At 43.3% G+C, this 18,218-nt stretch overlaps 1 protein-coding gene across 3 annotated transcripts in view; it reads left to right on the top strand.

Moving 5' to 3' along the window:
* Positions 1 to 1,626: 1,626 nt before the first annotated feature.
* LOC130291056 (histone H3-like centromeric protein A) overlaps positions 1,627 to 18,218 on the top strand; it is a 36,027-nt gene continuing 19,435 nt past the window's right edge. Inside the window, exon 1 of one of the 3 annotated variants that reach the window (XM_056539410.1) lies at positions 1,627 to 1,736. The gene's annotated coding sequence lies outside the window, so the exon portion shown is untranslated. Of the gene's footprint in view, positions 1,823 to 18,218 lie in introns of all 3 variants that reach the window. The other 2 variants (XM_056539411.1, XM_056539409.1) reach the window with 2 other exon arrangements.

The raw sequence follows: 18,218 nt of genomic DNA, 5'->3' as shown, positions 1-18,218 counted from the left end.
ACCCGGAAAATAGGGATGCTCGGACCTGTGAGTGACAGGCCCCAGCATCCTGCAGGGTAGGAGTGAGGTCGCAATGCTGCGATCTCCTCCCATCCCCTGCCATTGGTCAGAACTGATTCTGACCAATGGCAGAGCAGGACGGTGGGTTGCCATGGGAGTTGTAGTTTTGCAACATCTGGAGGGTCACAGTTTGGGGACCACTGTTACAGTGGTGCCCAAACTGTAGCCCTCCAGATGTTGCCAAACTACAACTCTCAGCATGCCTAGACTGCCCAGGCATGCTGGGAGTTGTAGTTCTGTAACATCTGTCCCTTCAGATTTTGCAATTTTCATGACATTTTTGAAAATTACTGCTCTACTTTGAAGCCCTCTAATTTGTTCAAAAAGTAAAAATATGTCCATTTTATGATGCCAACATAAAGTGGACATATTGTATTTGTGAATAAAAATAAAAATTTTTGGAATATCCATTTTCCTTACAAGCAGAGAGCTTCAAAGTTAGGAAAATGAATAATAAATGTTCTATAAATCTTCATGAAATTTTGAAATTCTTCACAAAAAAAGGATGCAAGTAACGCCGAAAATTTACCACCAAAATAAAGTAGAATATGTCACGAAAAAACAATCTCAGAATAAGAATATTCGGTAAAAGCATCTTAGAGTTATTAATGCTTAAAGTGACGGTGGTCAGATGTGCAAAAAACGCTCTGGTCCTAAGGTGTAAAATGGCCTGGTCCTTAAGGGGTTAAGGCCTTTTGTAGGGCATTAGCGGCAGCTCCTGCACTCCCTTCATAGTTCGGATGGGACTCAGGACGTACATGTACATCCTGGTGCGCCAAGTACCATGAAGCCAGGGCGTACATGTATGTCCTGCATTTATTAGGGAAGCGGCTTATTTACACATTTTAATGTTTTCTTTTTTCTTTTATTCACTATTCTTTAGTGCCCATAGATAACTATTACCTGTAATCTTTCAACTGCATATACTGAACAATGTCGTGCCATTGTGTTATCGGCGCTCTTTTTGTACTGCCTGGCTGAGCCTGTACAAGAAGATCCCTTAGGGGTACGGAGGCAGGTGACGGACCGCGATCGCCCTTTGGAGCCCTCCAGAGCTAATGGGCAGATATCATTTACACTTTTAGATTCCACAATTGACTTTGATTAAAGGGTTAATACCAATATCTGGCAGTAATGGTGAGTTCCTCCTGAGCACGCTCCATACACCCCTAGCGCGGCTGCGCCATACATGTACAGCAGTTGTCGCTAAAGGGGTTAATATTGGAGTTTTTTTTTACCCCCAATTCTTTAGGTCACATGATGAAAGAATCACATGACTTATAATAAAAAGAAAACATCTATACCAGTGTTTTCTAAACAGGGTGTCTTCAGCTGTTGCAAAACTGCCGGAGGCTGTCCGGGCAACTAGTTTGGCAACAGCTGGAGACACAATGTTGGGAAGACAGTGACCTATATATCTGCACATTTGTGGAAAGAAAAACCCGCCAAAAAAGTTGTTTGTGACACCGGCCCAAGTTTTGTCTAATCTTGTGTGACAATTAAAGTTTCTTTTAAAAAGGAATAGAAAAGGATACAATGCGAAAATCCCCCGCAGCTATTGGCTGGTTGTGGGCCCCGCCCCGTCTCGTCTCCCGTTTCCTAGGTAACAGCAGGCTCCCCTCAGAACACCTGTAGAGACTACACAGAGCGGCAGCGGACGGGACCGGTGTGAGGAGGTATTACCGGAGGGAGCCCCGGGCTGACAGGACGCCCTCCTCCCGCCTGACCTCCCTGTACAGCAGAGCCCCGCACATCTCCCGCGGTACCGCAACTCCCAGCATCACCTCACATGGTCGCAGTGGCCGTGCACGCTCTATTTACATGGGTCTGCTCAGAGCACGTGACCTGTCAGGCGCATAGAGGGGAAACACGTGGGCTGTAAAAAGGCGCATCTCTTCTATTTATATATATTATTCTTTATCAAGCGTCTATCCCTGTGTATCTGTAGGAGTGTTACCTCATATATGATGTATATACGGGTCACATGGGGTGTATACAGGGCAGATCACATAAGAGCAGGTCTATATACATGTATATCTAGGGTACAGATCACATTAGTACAGGTCTATATACATGTATATATCTAGGGTACAGATCACATTAGTACAGGTCTATATACATGTATATATCTAGGGTACAGATCACATTAGTACAAGTCTATATACATGTGTATATCTAGGGTACAGATCACATTAGTGCAGGTCTATATACATGTATATATTTAGGGTACAGATCACATTAGTGCAGGTCTATATACATGTATATCTAGGGTACAGATCACATTAGTACAGGTCTATATACATGTGTATATCTAGGGTACAGATCACATTAGTACAGGTCTATATACATGTATATATCTAGGGTACAGATCACATTAGAGCAGGTCTATATACATGTGTATATCTAGGGTACAGATCACATTAGTACAGGTCTATATACATGTATATATCTAGGGTACAGATCACATTAGAGCAGGTCTATATACATGTGTATATCTAGGGTACAGATCACATTAGTACAGGTCTATATTCATGTATATATCTAGGGTACAGATCACATTAGTACAGGTCTATATATACATGTATATATCTAGGGTACAGATCACATTAGTACAGATCTATATACATGTATATCTAGGGTACAGATCACATTAGTGCAGGTCTATATACATGTATATATCTAGGGTACAGATCACATTAGAGCAGGTCTATATACATGTGTATATCTAGGGTACAGATCACATTAGTACAGGTCTATATACATGTATATATCTAGGGTACAGATCACATTAGAGCAGGTCTATATACATGTGTATATCTAGGGTACAGATCACATTAGTACAGGTCTATATTCATGTATATATCTAGGGTACAGATCACATTAGTACAGGTCTATATATACATGTATATATCTAGGGTACAGATCACATTAGTACAGATCTATATACATGTATATCTAGGGTACAGATCACATTAGTGCAGGTCTATATACATGTATATCTAGGGTACAGATCACATTAGTACAGGTCTATATACATGTATATATCTGGGGTACAGATCACATTAGTACAGGTCTATATACATGTATATATCTAGGGTACAGATCACATTAGTACAGGTCTATATACATGTATATCTAGGGTACAGATCACATTAGTACAGGTCTATATACATGTATATATCTAGGGTACAGATCACATTAGTACAGGTCTATATACATGTATATATCTAGGGTACAGATCACATTAGTACAGGTCTATATACATGTATATATCTAGGGTACAGATCACATTAGTACAGGTCTATATACATGTATATATCTAGGGTACAGATCACATTAGTAAAGGTCTATATACATGTATATATCTAGGGTACAGATCACATTAGTACAGGTCTATATACATGTATATATCTAGGGTACAGATCACATTAGTACAGGTCTATATACATGTATATCTAGGGTACAGATCACATTAGTAAAGGTCTATATACATGTATATATAGGGTACAGATCACATTGGTACAGGTCTATATACATGTATATATATATATAGGGTACAGATCACATTAGTACAGGTCTATATTCATGTATATATCTAGGGTACAGATCACATTAGTACAGGTCTATATATACATGTATATATCTAGGGTACAGATCACATTAGTACAGATCTATATACATGTATATCTAGGGTACAGATCACATTAGTAAAGGTCTATATACATGTATATATCTAGGGTACAGATCACATTAGTACAGGTCTATATTCATGTATATATCTAGGGTACAGATCACATTAGTACAGGTCTATATATACATGTATATATCTAGGGTACAGATCACATTAGTACAAGTCTATATACATGTGTGTATATATATATATATATATATATATATATATATAGGGTACAGATCACATTAGTACAGGTCTATATACATGTATATATCTAGGGTACAGATCACATTAGTGCAGGTCTATATACATGTATATCTAGGGTACAGATCACATTAGTACAGGTCTATATACATGTGTATATCTAGGGTACAGATCACATTAGTACAGGTCTATATACATGTATATATCTAGGGTACAGATCACATTAGAGCAGGTCTATATACATGTGTATATCTAGGGTACAGATCACATTAGTACAGGTCTATATACATGTATATATCTAGGGTACAGATCACATTAGAGCAGGTCTATATACATGTGTATATCTAGGGTACAGATCACATTAGTACAGGTCTATATTCATGTATATATCTAGGGTACAGATCACATTAGTACAGGTCTATATATACATGTATATATCTAGGGTACAGATCACATTAGTACAGATCTATATACATGTATATCTAGGGTACAGATCACATTAGTGCAGGTCTATATACATGTATATCTAGGGTACAGATCACATTAGTACAGGTCTATATACATGTATATATCTGGGGTACAGATCACATTAGTACAGGTCTATATACATGTATATATCTAGGGTACAGATCACATTAGTACAGGTCTATATACATGTATATCTAGGGTACAGATCACATTAGTACAGGTCTATATACATGTATATATCTAGGGTACAGATCACATTAGTACAGGTCTATATACATGTATATATCTAGGGTACAGATCACATTAGTACAGGTCTATATACATGTATATATCTAGGGTACAGATCACATTAGTACAGGTCTATATACATGTATATATCTAGGGTACAGATCACATTAGTAAAGGTCTATATACATGTATATATCTAGGGTACAGATCACATTAGTACAGGTCTATATACATGTATATATCTAGGGTACAGATCACATTAGTACAGGTCTATATACATGTATATCTAGGGTACAGATCACATTAGTAAAGGTCTATATACATGTATATATAGGGTACAGATCACATTGGTACAGGTCTATATACATGTATATATATATATAGGGTACAGATCACATTAGTACAGGTCTATATTCATGTATATATCTAGGGTACAGATCACATTAGTACAGGTCTATATATACATGTATATATCTAGGGTACAGATCACATTAGTACAGATCTATATACATGTATATCTAGGGTACAGATCACATTAGTAAAGGTCTATATACATGTATATATCTAGGGTACAGATCACATTAGTGCATGTCTATATACATGTATATCTAGGGTACAGATCACATTAGTACAGGTTTATATACATGTATATATCTAGGGTACAGATCACATTAGAGCAGGTCTATATACATGTGTATATCTAGGGTACAGATCACATTAGTACAGGTCTATATACATGTATATCTAGGGTACAGATCACATTAGTACAGGTCTATATACATGTATATATCTAGGGTACAGATCACATTAGTACAGGTCTATATACATGTATATCTAGGGTACAGATCACATTAGTACAGGTTTATATACATGTGTATATATATATATATATATATATATATATATATATATATATATATATATAGGGTACAGATCACATTACTACAGGTCTATAGACATGTGTATATATATATAGGGTACAGATCACATTAGTGCAGGTCTATATACATGTATGTGTATAAATATATATATATAGGGTACAGATCACATTAGTACAGGTCTATATACATGTATATATCTAGGGTACAGATCACATTAGTACAGGTCTATATACATGTATATATCTAGGGTACAGATCACATTAGTACAGGTCTATATACATGTATATCTAGGGTACAGATCACACTAGTACAGGTCTATATACATGTATATATCTAGGGTACAGATCACATTATTACTGGTCTATATACATGTATATCTAGGGTACAGATCACTAACCTAACCCACTTGCTTATGTTGGGGTGAGGATTTTTCTCTAAAGTCCCAAATTTGCATATCTATTGGGTTTCTGGTTCATATTCTAATCATATAACTTAGGCTGCAGAGAATGCCAGGGACATTTAAACATCCTGACCACTGTCTGGCAGACAGGTAAAAAAATTGTTAATGCAGGGAACGGGATATGAAGACGAGATAGGAGGGATGGGATATGAAGACGAGATAGGAGGGACGGGATATGAAGATGAGATAGGAGGGACGGGATCTGAAGACAAGATAGGAGGGAGGGGTATTGAAGACGACATAGGAGGGACGGGATATGAAGACTACATAGGAGGGACAGGATATGAAGACGAGATAGGAGGGACGGGATATGAAGACGAGAAAGGAGGACGGGATATGAAGATGAGCTAGAAGGAAGGGATATGAGGATTAGATAGGACGGGATGTGAAGACGAGATAGGAGGATGAGATGGGAGGACGGGATATGAGGATGAGATGGGAGGATGGGATATGAGGATGAGATGGGAGAACGGGATATGAAGATGAGATGGGAGGACGGGAAATGAAGACGAGATAGGACGGGATATGAAGACGAGGTAGGAGGACGGGATATGAGGATGAGATGGGAGGACGGGATATGAAGACGAGATGGGAGGATGGGATATGAAGACGAGATTGGAGGGACAGGATATGAAGACGATAGGAGGGACGGGATATGAAGACGAGAAAGGAGGACGGGATATGAAGAGGAGCTAGGAGGACGGGATATGAGGATTAGATAGGACGGGATGTGAAGACGAGATAGGAGGATGAGATGGGAGGACGGGATAGGAGGACGGGATGTGAAGACGAGATAGGATGAGATGGGAGGACGGGATAGGAGGATGAGATGGGAGGACGGGATATGAGGATGAGATGGGAGGATGGGATATGAAGACTATGGGAGGACGAGATAGGAGGACAGGATGTGAAGACGAGATAGGAGGACGGGATGTGAGGATTAGATAGGAGGACGGGATGTGAGGATTAGATAGGAGGACGGGATGTGAGGATTAGATAGGAGGACGGGATGTGAGGATTAGATAGGAGGACGGGATGTGAGGATAAGATAGGAGGACGGGATGTGAGGATTAGATAGGAGGACGGGATGTGAGGATTAGATAGGAGGACGGGATGTGAGGATTAGATAGGAGGACGGGATGTGAGGATTAGATAGGAGGACGGGATGTGAGGATTAGATGGGAGGACGGGATGTGAAGATGAGATGGGAGGACGGGATGTGAAGATGAGATGGGAGGATGGGATATGAAGACGAGATGGGAGGATGGGATATGAAGACGAGATGGGAGGACGGGATATGAAGACTATAGAGGAGGATGGGATATGAGCATTAGATAGGAGGACAGGATGTGAAGACGAGATAGGAGGACGGGATGTGAAGACGAGATAGGAGGAAGGGATGTGAAGACGAGATAGGAAGGGATGTGAAGACGAGATAGGACGGGATGTGAAGACGAGATAGGAGGACGGGATGTGAAGACGAGATAGGAGGACGGGATGTGAAGACGAGATGATGGGAGGACGGGATGTGAAGACGAGATGGGAGGACGGGATATGAGGACAAGATGGGAGGAGGGGATATGAGGATGAGATATTAGGACTTCACAGGCTGCATTCAGTCTGCCCTATAGAGTTTCTGGTGCAGGTATACAGCCTCATGCTACTTTACTGATACCTACTGCAGACACAGTCTATTTTTAGGTGTGAACATAGCCTAAGGATGGGAAAAAGATGTGGGTGAAAGATCGGGAATGATCTAGGATAGAAATGAGCCAATCTACCAAAACTACAAATAGATTCGCTCATTTTTCTGTGCAATTGTTTCCCCATATTGATCCAGATCAGTGTTTCCCAACCAAAGTTCCTGCTGAGAGTTGAATTTTTGCAACAGCTGGAGGCACACTGGTTGGGATACACTGATCCAGAGTTTTTTATTTTATGAATTCTGCTTCCTGATTGGTTACTTTTCTTTTGCACCAGTTCTTAAAAGTTTAGTAACTTAGTTCATAAGGTTGAAAAAAGACCAGAGTCCATCAAGTTCAACCTATATCCCTAATGAGTCCCTACTGAGTTGAGTTGATCCAGAGGAAGGCAAAAAAACCTCATACTAGAGGTAAAAATTCCTTCCTGACTCCAAATATGGCATCAGAATAAATTCCTGGATCAACCTTCTGTCCCTATAAATTTAGTATACACAACCGGTGATGTTATTATTCTCCAAAAATGCATCTGTTACGCCGAGCGCTCCGTGTCCCTGCTCCTCCCCGGAGCACTCGCGGCGTTCCTCTCTGCAGCGCCCCGGTCATACCCGCTGACTGGGAGCGCTGCACTGACATTGCTGGCGGGGATGTGATTCCCATAGCGGGACGCGCCTGCTCGCGAATCGCATCCCAAGTCACTTACCTGTCCAGGCCCCCGGCTGTCATGTCCTGGCGCGCGCGGCTCCGCTCCTTAGGGCGCGCGCGCGCGCCAGCTCTCTAAGATTTAAAGGGCCAGTGCACCAATGATTGGTGCCTGGCCCAATTAGCCTAATTAGCTTCCACCTGTTCCCTGTCCATATAACCTCACTTCCCCTGCACTTCCTTGCCGGATCTTGTTGCCTTGTGCCAGTGAAAGCGTTTAGTGTTGTCCAAAGCCTGTGTTTCCAGATTTTCTGCTATCCATATTGACTACGAACCTTGCCGCCTGCCCCCACCTTCTGCTACGTCTGACCTTGCCTCTGTCTAGTCCTTCTGTCCCACGCCTTCTCAGCAGTCAGCGAGGTTGAGCCGTTGCCGGTGGATACGACCTGGTTGCTACCACCGCAGCAAGACCATCCCGCTTTGCGGCGGGCTCTGGTGAATACCAGTAGCATCTTAGAACTGGTCCACCGACACAGTCCACGCCACGCCAATCTGACACAGAGGATCCACATCTAGCTAGCCGAATCGTGACAGCATCCAGCCCCTTTTTGAACTCTTTTACAGAGTTCACAATGACCACCTCCTCTGGCAGAGAGTTCCATAGTCTCACTGCTCTTACAGTAAAGAACCCCTGTCTGTGCTGGTGTACAAACCTTCTTTCCTCTAGACGTAGAGGATGCCCCCTACTTGTCCTGGTATAAATAGATCATGGGAGAGATCTCTGTACTGTCCCCTGATATATTTATTCATAGTAGTTATTAGGTCTCCCCTAAGCCTTCTTTTTTCTAAACTAAATAACCCTAATTCTGATAATCTTTCTGTGTACTGTAGTCCTCCCTTTCCCTGTATTACTCTGGTTGCCCATCTTTGAACCCTCTCCAGCTCCACTAGATCTTTCTTGTACATTGGTGCCCAGTACTGTACACAGTATTCTATGTGTGGTCTGACTAGTGATTTGTACAGCGGTAGAATTATTTCCTTGTCGTGGGCATCTATGCCCCTATTGATGCACCCCATGATTTTATTTGCCTTGGCAGCAGCTGCCCGACACTGGTCACTACAGCTAAATTTACTATTAACTAAGACCCCTAAGTCCTTTTCCATGTCAGTCGTCCCAAGTGTTCTCCCATTTAATACATAATCCCAGCCCGGATTTTTCCTCCCCATGTGCATTACCTTACATTTATCAGTGTTGAACCTCATCTGCCACTTCCCAGCCCAAACCTCCAACCTATCCAGATCCATTTGTAACAGTGCACTGTCCTCTATAGTGTTTACCGCTTTACAGAGTTTAATATCATCTGCAAAGATTGCTACTTTACTATTCAACCCCTCTACAAGGTCGTTAATAAATATATTAAATCGAACAGGACCAAAGACTGACCCCTGTGGTACCCTACTAGCAACAGTCACCCAATCAGAATAAGTACCATTAATAACCACCCTCTGTTTCCTATCACTGAGCCAGTTACTTACCCACTTACACACATTCTCCCCCAGCCCCATCCCTCTCATTTTATGCACCAACCTTTTATGTGGCACCGTACAAATGCTTTGGAAAAATCCAGATATACAACATCCAGCGATTTCCCCTGGTCCAGTCTGGAGCTCACCTCCTCATAAAATCTGATCAGGTTAGTTTGACAGGACTGATCCCTCATAAATCCATGCTGATACGGAGTCATACATTTATTTTTATAAAGATATTCCAAAATAGCATCTCTTAGAAAACCCTCAAACAATTTACATACAATGGAGGTTAAACTAACAGGTCTATAATTCCCGGGGTCACCTTTTGACCCCCTTTTAAATATTGGCACCACATTTGCCATGCGCCAGTCCTGGGGAACAGTCCCTGTTACTATAGAGTCACTGAATATTAATATTAAAAATAGGGGTCTGTCTATTACATTACTTAATTCTTTAGTACACAGGGGTGTATGCCATCTGGAACTTTTTATTCATCCACATTGGTTTTCTTTTATTTCTGACCCTTTTATTCCCATAAGGTATATCCATCTTACAGTGAGAATTTAAGATATTTTTAAAAGTCTCCCATTTAGTGTCAGTATTGTTTTTTTGAGGACATTATCCCATTTTATATTGTTAAGGGCTTCTCTGAGTTGATCAATCTTTGCCTTCCTAAAGTTCATTGTTTTTGTGGCCCCTCGAGAGATTCCCTTATTGAAGAACAAGTTATAATGTATTATATTATGATCACTATTTTCTAGTTGTCCTTCTACTTGCACATTAGTTACTCTGTCGGGTCTGTTGGTTAACCCCTTAACGACGAGCGCCGTAAATGTACGTCCTGGTGATGCGATACTTAACGCACTGTTAGGATTCGGCAGGCTGGTGGTGGATCCTCTGTGTCAGTGAGGGATTGGCGTGGACCGTACCGGTGGACCGGTTCTAAGTTGCTACTGGTATTCACCAGAGCCCGCCGCAAAGCGGGATGGTCTTGCTGCGGCCGTAGCAACCAGGTCGTGTCCGCCAGTAGCGGCTCAACCTCACTGACTGCTGAGACTGGCGTGGTACAGAAGGACTAGGCAAGAGCAAGGTCGGATGTAGCAGAAGGTCAGGGCAGGCAGCAAGGGTCGTAGTCAGGGGCAACAGCAGAAAGTCTGGAACACAGGCTTGGGACATACACAAAACGCTTTCACTGGCACAAGGCAACAAGATCCGGCCATGCTGGGAAGGGAAAGTGAGGTAATATAGATATGAAGCAGATGGGAGCTAATGACAGTGATTGGGCCAGGCACCAATTAGTGGTGCACTGGCCCTTTAAATCTTAGAGAGCTGGCGAGCCAGGGGAATGGGACAGGTGAGTAGATTGGGATGCGACCCGCGAGCGGGCGTGACCCGCTATGCGGATCGCATCCCCGCCGGCAGTGTCAGTGCAGCGCTCCCGGTCAGCAGGTCTGACCGGGGCGCTGCAGCGAGGAGAACGCCACAAGCGCTCCGGGGAGGAGCAGGGACCCGGAGCGCTCGGCGTAACACGCACCAGGAAGTACATTTATGTCCTAAGCATAACCGCGAGCATCGGAGCGATGCCCGGATCATGCGCGGCAGGTCCCGCCCGTAATGGCGAACACCCGCGATCCCGCGGATGTCCGCCATTAACCCCTCAGATGCCGTGATCAATACAGATCACGGCATCTGCAGCATCGCGGTCACTAAAATGGATGATCGGATCGCCCGCAGCGCTGCCGCGGCGATCCGATCATCCAGCACGGCAGACAGAGGTCCCCTCACCTGGCTCCGCTGCCTTCCCGGCGTCTTCTGCTCTGATCTGCCTTCCCGCAGACCAGAGCAGAAGATGACCGATAGCACTGATCAGTGCTGTGTCCTATACATAGCACTGAACAGTATTAGCAATCAAATGATTGCTATAAATAGTCCCCTATGGGAACTATTAAAGTGTAAAAATAAAAGTAAAAAAATGTGAAAAACCTCCTCCCCCAATAAAAACGTAAATTGTCCCATTTTCCCTATTTCACCCCCAAAAAGTGTTAAAAAAATATTTTATATACATGTTTGGTATCGCCACGTGCGTAAATATCTGAACTATTAAAATAAAATGTTAATGATACCGTACGGTGAACGGCGTGAACGTAAAAATAAAAAGTCCAAAATAGATGCTTTTTTATAACATTTTATTCCCCCCAAAATTTATTAAAAAATGGATTAAAAGTTCTATATAAGCAAATATGGTATCAATAAAAAGTACAGATCACGGCGTAAAAAATTAGCCCTCATACCGCCGCTTATACGGAAAAATGAAGCGAGTGATGGCATTACAACGGAAAACTGGTCGCGCAAAAAACGCCCTCATACTAGTCTTTGGATGAAAATATAAAAGAGTTATGATTTTTTGAAAGTGAGGAGGAAATAACAAAAACGTAAAAATGTAATTGTCTGCGTCCTTAAGGCCCAAATGGGCTGCGTCCTTGAGGGGTTAATATTAAGTCTAGTAGGGCGCCCCCTCTGGTCGGGCCCTACACCATTTGGGACAGATGTCTTTAGCTATAGTCAGAAACCTGTTTCCTTTATGAGATTCACAGGTCTCAGTCTCCAGTTTATATCAGGATAGTCAGATCCCCCATTATTATCACCTCATTCTGATTTGCTGCCTTGTTTATTTGCCTCAGAAATTGATCTTCTGCCTCTTCCATTATGTTTGTGGCTTATAACAAACCCCTATCAGGATTTTTTTTATTTTTATCTCCATATATTTCTACCCATAATGACTCCACATTATCGTCTCCCTCCCATATATCCTCCCGCAGTGCTGCCTTCAGACTGGTTTTTTTTTTTTTTTTTTTTTTTTTTTTTTGAAAGCCGAGGTACGTGCTCTCAAATCACCCAAGTGCAAGTAAAAAGTCCAAGTGTTCACACAAAAAAACGTGCACGAAGATGCGGTCTATCGCAAGCCTTTCTCCGAAAGGAGAGAGGCCCCCCAACAAACCAAACCCTTCGCCTCCGGGCCAAAAGGCACCTGCAAGGTTCCAGGTACGATGTCCCCTTTCGCCAAAGCTACTCTGGGACCGAAAGTGTTCCCGGCAGACAACTAGGCGTTAACCAGGTTGTCACCAAGGAACCAGTAAAACCGGTTTGGCATCCTGCCGAAACAGGATGCCACGGGGTATAGCAGGGAGGTGAGGAACCTAATGGCCACACACACCTCCCCTAGACCGGCAGGAGGGACACCCAGAAGGGCTACCGCACCCTACCTAATCCTAGTGGACACAAAAAGTGGACACAGTGACAAATAAATAAATAAGTGGATGTGCGCAGCGTGTAATACTGCCCGGACATCCGACCGGATCTATAAAAATTCCCCGATCCTATCCGGAAGGCCGGGATACTAAGGGTGAGTGCCCAGAAGAGTGAGAGCAAAAGTGCATGCTATGTGCTTTCATTCAAGTGAGGTTGCCAATCCCAAGTGAATTCTGGAACCCTGGGGTCACCACTCCCAGGGCACTTGTGCACCTCGGCCTTCACTCTACCCGGACCTTAAGGCCAGATCCAGGAGGGAACAGGTCTCATCGGGGATGACTGCTGTGCTGTACAGCCATCCCTGGTACACCCGTCCTACTGTGTGGTTCCCCATCCTGCCTTGGTGGTCTTCCACACCGCCAACTAACAGGAAAGGTACTATACTTGATCTTAGCCAAAAGGCCGAGAAGCGGCCTTCAGACTGGACTTTACATAAAGACAAACTCCTCCCCCTTTCCGTTTGTCCGTTCCTTCCTGAATAGACTATATTCCAACCAAGTCCTTGTTATACCTACTATGTCATAATCCTCCTCAGAAATTTTCAACTCCAGTTTGTCAGTTTTATTGGTCAGACTTTTGTCATTAGTCAACATGCAATTCAATGGTGTATGTTTTTCTAACCCCTCCCCCTGCTCCTATCCCTATTAACTATTCTAACCCCTCCCTCCGCTCCTATCCCTATTAACTATTCTAACCCCTCCCCCCACCTCCTATCCCTATTAACTATTCTAACCCCTCCCTCCGCTCCTATCCCTATTAACTATTCTAACTCCTCCCTCCGCTCCTATCCCTATAAACTATTCTAACCCCTCCCTCTGCTCCTATCCCTATTAACTATTCTAACCCCTCCTCCCGCTCCTATCCCCATTAACTATTCTAACCCCTCCCTCCGCTCCTATCCCTATTAACTATTCTAACCCCTCCCTCCGCTCCTATCCCTATTAACTATTCTAACCCCTCCCCCCTACTCCTATCCCTATTAACTATTCTAACCCCTCCCCCCTACTCCTATCCCTATTAACTATTCTAACCCCTCCCCCCGCTCCTATCCCTATTAACTATTCTAACCCCTTCCTCCGCTCCTATGCCTATTAACCTAACCCCTCCCCCAGCTCCTATTCCTGTTAACTATTCTAACCCCTCCCTCTGCTCCTATCCCTATTAACTATTCTAACCCCTCCCCCCCGCTCCTATCCCTATTAACTATTCTAACCCCTCCCTCCGCTCCTATCCCTATTAACTATTCTAACCCCTCCCCCTCCTATCCCTATTAACTATTCTAACCCCTCCCACCCTATTAACTATTCTAACCCCTCCCTGTGCTCCTATCCCTATTAACTATTCTAACCCCTCCCTCCACTCCACCCCCAGGTACATTGATAAGTCCCCCCTCTCTATCTACACTATCTTCCCCGTCTATGTTGTAGGTTCCCTCCCCCCCCCCCCCAGTCCCTAGTTTAAACACTCCTCCACCCTTCTAGCCATCTTCTCCCCATTGAGGTGCAGCCCGTCCTTACGGTAGAGCCGGTAACCGACAGCGAAGTCTCCATGTTCTCCATGAACCCAAACCCCTCCTTCCTACACCAGCTTCTGAGCCACTTGTTTACCTCCCTGATCTCCCACTGCCTCTCTGGTGCGGCTCGTGGTACAGGGAATATTTCAGAAAATACTACCTTGGAGGTCCTTGCCATAAGCTTGCGGCCTAAGTCTCTGAAATCATTTTTAAGAACACTCCACCTACCTCTTACTTTGTCATTGGTGGCAATATGTACCAAGACTGCTGGGTCCTCTCCAACCCGCCCAGCAACCTGTCACCCCGATCCGCGATGTGCCGAACTCGAGCGCCAGGAAGACAACACACTGTTCGTCAATCCCGGTCTTTGTGACAGATCGCCCTGTCTGTCCCCCTAATAATTGAGTCCCCCACTACCAGTACCTGTCTGGCCTGCCCTGCACTCCCCCTCTCTCTATACTGGAGCAGACACCCCCCTGGTGGTCAGAGGCAGTATCTTGCTGCAGTACTGCTAGCTCTGAAATGGCATCCCCCTCATCTGCCAACCGGGCAAACTTGTTGGGGTGTCCAGATCAGGACTAGCCTCCCTGACACTTTTCCCTCTACCCTGTTTTCTAACTGTAACCCAGCTAACTGCCTGACTGTCCTGCCCCTCCGTCCCACTATCCTCCCCACCTCTACCCCAGAGAGTACCTGCTCAGTGAGCAAGAGACTCCTCTCCAGGTTGACAATGCGTCTGTGTTGCCAGCTGCTCCTCTAGATCCAGGATCTGGGCTTCCAAATGAACAACTCGCACAACAATATGTACCCTCAAACGCTGTTCAAGGATTGCATACATTGTGCAAGATGCACACTGGACTGCCTTTTCCAACATGGAGGCCATACTAGATTTGGGGATTGCAAAATTTAACAGAAAGAAAAACAAGAAGCAATCAAATATTTCAATTTAAAGTCCCTTAATTTTAAGTCCCCACCCTTTTATACTACTCACTTGTATACTTCACACTCTTGTATACAGACACACAATCGCTAGCTCAACAATCGCTTAGGGCAGTGGTTCTCAACCTTTTTGGCGACTGTACCCCCAAAGGCTGAAAGTATGTCCGCGGGTACCCCCTCGCGTGGAACTTGCGCGCGAGGGGTACCCGCGGACAAAAGGCATGTTTTTACCTTTATACTAATGCATCCCCCCCTTCCATCTTAATCCCTTTGTGCTATTATTCCCTCTCCATCTTTATCCCCTTGTGTTATTATTCCTCCTCCATCTTCATCCCCTTGTGTTATTATTCCTCCTCCTCCATCTTCATGCCCTTGTGTTATTATTCCTCCTCCATCTTAATCCCCTTGTGTTATTATTCCTCCTCCATCTTCATCCCCTTGTGTTATTATTCCTCCTCCATCTTCATCCCCTTGTGTTATTATTCCTCCTCCATCTTCATCCCCTTGTGTTATTATTCCTCCTCCATCTTAATCCCCTTGTGTTATTATTCCTCCTCCATCTTCATCCCCTTGTGTTATTATTCCTCCTCCATCTTCATCCCCTTGTGTTATTATTCCTCCTCCATCTTTATCTCCTTGTGTTATTATTCCTCCTCCATCTTCATCCCCTTGTGTTATTATTCCTCCTCCATCTTCATCCCCTTGTGTTATTATTCCTCCTCCATCTTTATCCCCTTGTGTTATTATTCCTCCTCCATCTTTATCCCCTTGTGTTATTATTCCCCCTCCATCTTTATCCCCTTGTGTTATTATTCCCCCTCCATCTTTATCTCCTTGTGTTATTATTCCTCCTCCTCCATCTTTATCCCCTTGTGTTATTATTCCTCCTCCTCCATCTTTTTCCCCTTGTGTTATTATTCCTCCTCCATCTTTATCCCCTTGTGTTATTATTCCTCCATCTTTATCCCCTTGTGTTATTATTCCTCCTCCTCCTCCATCTTTTTCCCCTTGTGTTATTATTCCTCCTCCATCTTTATCCCCTTGTGTTATTATTCCACCTCCATCTTTATCCCCTTGTGTTATTATTCCTCCTCCATCTTTATCCCCTTGTGTTATTATTCCCCCTCCATCTTTATCCCCTTGTGTTATTATTCCTCCTCCATCTTTATCCCCTTGTGTTATTATTCCTCCTCCATCTTCATCCCCTTGTGTTATTATTCCTCCTCCATCTTTATCTCCTTGTATTATTATTCCTCCTCCATCTTTATCCCCTTGTGTTATTATTCCTCCTCCATCTTCATCCCCTTGTGTTATTATTCCTCCTCCATCTTTATCTCCTTGTGTTATTATTCCTCCTCCTCCATCTTTTTCCCCTTGTGTTATTATTCCTCCTCCATCTTCATCCCCTTGTGTTATTATTCCTCCTCCATCTTTATCCCCTTGTGTTATTATTCCTCCTACATCTTTATCCCCTTGTCCTATTATTCCTCCTCCATCTTTATCCCCTTGTGTTATTATTCCTCCTCCATCTTTATCCCCTTGTGTTATTATTCCTCCTCCATCTTTATCCCCTTGTGTTATTATTCCTCCTCCATCTTTATCCCCTTGTGTTATTATTCCTCCTCCTCCATCTTTATCCCCTTGTGTTATTATTCCTCCTCCATCTTTATCCCCTTGTGTTATTATTCCTCCTCCATCTTTATCCCCTTGTGTTATTATTCCTCCTCCATCTTTATCCCCTTGTGTTATTATTCCTCCTCCATCTTTATCCTCTTGTGTTATTATTCCTCCTCCATCTTTATCCCCTTGTGTTATTATTTCTCCTCCATCTTTATACCCTTGTGTTATTATTCCTCCTCCTCCATCTTTATCCCCTTGTGTTATTATTCCTCCTCCATCTTTATCCCCTTGTGTTATTATTCCTCCTCCTCCATCTTTATCCCCTTGTGTTATTATTCCTCCTCCATCTTTATCTCCTTGTGTTATTATTCCTCCTCCATCTTTATCCCCATGTGTTATTATTCCCCCTCCATCTTTATCCCCTTGTCCCATTATTCCTCCTCCATCTTTATCCTCTTGTGTTATTATTCCTCCTCCATCTTTATCTCCTTGTGTTATTATTCCTCCTCCATCTTTATCTCCTTGTGTTATTATTCCTCCTCCATCTTTATCCCCTTGTGTTATTATTCCTCCTCCATCTTTATCCCCTTGTGTTATTATTCCTCCTCCATCTTTATCCCCTTGTGTTATTATTCCTCCTCCATCTTTATCTCCTTGTGTTATTATTCCTCCTCCATCTTTATCTCCTTGTGTTATTATTCCTCCTCCATCTTTATCCCCTTGTGTTATTATTCCTCCTCCATCTTTATCCCCTTGTGTTATTATTCCTCCTCCATCTTTATCCCCTTGTGTTATTATTCCTCCTCCATCTTTATCTCCTTGTGTTATTATTCCTCCTCCATCTTTATCCCCTTGTGTTATTATTCCCCCTCCATCTTTATCCCCTTGTCCCATTATTCCTCCTCCATCTTTATCCCCTTGTGTTATTATTCCTCCTCCATCTTTATCCCCTTGTCCCATTATTCCTCCTCCATCTTTATCCCCTTGTGTT

The sequence above is a fragment of the Hyla sarda genome, chromosome 9, assembly GCF_029499605.1.
Source record: "Hyla sarda isolate aHylSar1 chromosome 9, aHylSar1.hap1, whole genome shotgun sequence".
Lineage (NCBI taxonomy): Eukaryota > Metazoa > Chordata > Amphibia > Anura > Hylidae > Hyla > Hyla sarda.
Note: the sequence above shows the minus strand (reverse complement) of the source record. Positions and strands in the feature narration are given on the sequence as shown.